The sequence below is a fragment of the Triticum aestivum genome, chromosome 7B, assembly GCF_018294505.1.
Source record: "Triticum aestivum cultivar Chinese Spring chromosome 7B, IWGSC CS RefSeq v2.1, whole genome shotgun sequence".
NCBI classification, from domain to species: domain Eukaryota; kingdom Viridiplantae; phylum Streptophyta; class Magnoliopsida; order Poales; family Poaceae; genus Triticum; species Triticum aestivum.
Window position 1 is genome coordinate 568,539,921 of NC_057813.1, and position 3,047 is coordinate 568,542,967.

Below are 3,047 nucleotides of genomic sequence, written 5' to 3' on the forward strand. Positions count from 1 at the left end.
CAGGCAGACTCCCTTCTCCCTGGTCTACGGGGCAGAAGCAACTATCCCCATGGAACTCATTTATGGGTTGCCTCGAGTGCTTGCCTACGATGAATTAGCGCAAGATCAGCACCGGCGTGACGATGCTGGGCTACTCGAGGAGAGCCGTCTCTAGGCTTCTACATGTGCTGCACACTATCAACAAGCCCTGCATCGCTATCATAGCCGCAGGGTTGATCCCCAGAGTTTTGAGGGAGGCAACCTTGTCCTTAGGCGCGTTCAGTCCACCAAGGGTACAAACAAGTTGACGCCAAAGTGGGAAGGCCCTTACCGGCACTACAAAAAAAAAGACACATTCGTGACATTTTGGGCCGAACGAATTTTTTTCCTGTCGGACTTATGACACTTCTATGACGATAATTGTGACAAAACCCGGTATCATCATAGATGTGGTGGGCTGCTACTTCGATGACAAAAAATCATGACAGAAAATGGGCTTTTCTTCATGGGCGGGCCGGATACGCAGCTGCATGACATTCTTTGGGCCGTCCATGACAGAAAAAACCATGGTAGAAGCGAGGGCGAGGAAAATTTCGGGGAGTTCCCGGTTATGGTGGGTGGTCGGGGGCCGAGCGATGCGCGTTTCTGTTGTACCGTATGCACGTGGGTGCAAGGCGTTGGGCTCTAACTGAACCCGAGCGAGGCGTCGCCTAACTGAAACCGAGCGATTGCACTATAGGCTACGCGTTACTAAACCCGAGCGATCGAGCGATTCCTTCGCTACTGCTACTAACTGAAGCCGATTGATGCTGCCTCTGGATGAACAGTGAGTGTTGCTGGGGGGTTTGGATGAACAGTGAGCGTTGCTGGGGGGGGGGTTTGGATGAACAGTTCCCGGTGGAGGTGGATGAACATGACCCCGTGGTTGCCTCTGGATGAACATAACCCCGATTGATCGAGCCGGTTGGGGCTGGATGAACAGGACCCCGTGGAGGGCTGGATGAATAGGACGACCCCGTGGAGGGCTGGTTGAACAGTAGCCAATGGAGGGCTAGATGAACATTAGCCCGTGGAGGGGTGGTTGGACAGGAGCTCATGGAGGGGTGGTTGAACAGGAGCCCATGGAGAGGGCTGGTTGAACAGTAGCCGGTGGAGTAGCGCGCGGTGGAGGTTCGATGAACAGGAGCCCGTGGATGAACAGTCGCAGGTGGAGGCTGGAGGAGGTCGACGGTGGATGAACAGTAGCCCGTGGAGGTTGGAGGAGGTCGATGGTGGAGATGAACAGTATCCCGTGGACTCCCGTTTTGCGGTACCCCACACCCCTCCCGATGAACAGGACTCCTGTTTCGACTGTAGCGCTCCAACACAAGTCTATTTCCTTCGTTTTGCGGTACGCCACACCCCTTCTGATTAACAGGACCCCGTTTCGATCGTAGGACGTCCAACACAAGTCTGTTTCCTCCGGTTTGCGTTACGCTAGACCCCTCCTGATGAACAGGATCCCGTTTCGAACGTGGCCGGTCAAACACAAGGTCGTTTCCTCTGTTCTGCGGTACGCCAGGCCTCGTTTCCATCGGCTGTTCCATCCGAGCCATCCCAATGAACACGACGACGCATTCCTTTCTGACCCAGCCGGTTGGCTCTCCATCAACACGACAATGACGTTGTTTCTCTGTTCCGACCCAACCATGTACACGAGCCTTGGCCATACATATGCGCGAGTAGGCGTTCGAGACCCCGCCCGTATGTACGTATGTGGCCATATTTACTTTCTTGCACCCTGGCCGATGTACGTACGTGTACATGCTATGTGCGCGCCTCTACTACGACACATGCACGCTTCTACATCAACCAGTATGTATGTACACGTTCGCGAACAAAACTACAATGCTATGTATGCTTTGACCAGGTGGGTCCCGACTGTCAGGCACTTCCTTGCATGCGAAGATGTAGCTGGTGGGTCCCAACAGTTAGGGGGGCAAATCGGTTTTTTTTACCTGGATGCACTTCCTTGCGTGCGAAGATGTAGCTGGTAGGTCCCAGCAGTCAGGGGGAAAGTTTTTTTCACGAAATATGGTGGCCTATCCGGTGGGTCCCTGCTGTCAGGTGGAGGAATAATTATTTTGCGCGTAATAAGGAGGCACTTCCTTGCGGCCGCCGTGGACCCAGCTGCTAGCCTCTCCAAGTACAGTACTCTTCCGATGGAAGTTGTTCCTTGACCACATTGACCACGCCGCACCGAGAGCACCATGGTGGTGGACGGCGGTGAGGCCTAGGAAGGGGACGACGCGGAGCCGGGGAAAACGCGGCAGTGGAATCCCGCGCGGAGAGGAGTATGAGGGTTCACTGGTTCGTCTGCGGCGTGAGGCTGTCGGCGTCGCAGGGCCTAGCCAGCGGTGGGAATAGTAGGGGGCGGTGAGGCCTCCGCGGCAGCACAACTAGCCATGGGAGGCAGGAGCATGGGGCACGACCGGCGCTGCTTTGGGCGGCTGGAGAAAGAATACTAGAGGTTGAAGAAGCACAAGGACCTTTGGATGGACATCGTATGGTCACTAGAGCTAGAATCGTTCATATTGACTAAGTTGACAAATCCCTCTGTCCCCGTCAACTTAGTAGGCCCACAAGTCAGCCTCCCACCAAGGTCGGTCCCAGCTAGTAGGGGGAGTATTCATTTATTTGTGCGTAATAAGGAGGCACTTCCGGTGGGTCCGAGCTGACAGCGGGGGGGGGGGGGGACGTTTTTTCACGAAATACGGTTGCCCATCCGGTGGGTCCTAGCAGTCAGGGGGAAACATTTTTTTTCACGAAATACGGTGGCCTGTCTGGTGGGTCCCTGCTGTCAGGTGGAGGAATCATTATTTTCCGCGTAATAAGGAGGCACTTCCTTACGACTGCCGTGGACCCAGCTGTCAGCCTCTCCATGTACAGTACTCTTCCGATGGAAGTAGGTCATTGACCACATTGACCATGCCGCGCCGAGAGCACCTCAGCGGTGGATGACGGCAAGGCCGAGGAAGGGGGCGACGTGGAACCAGGGAAGACGCGGCAGTGGAAGCCCGCGCAGAGAG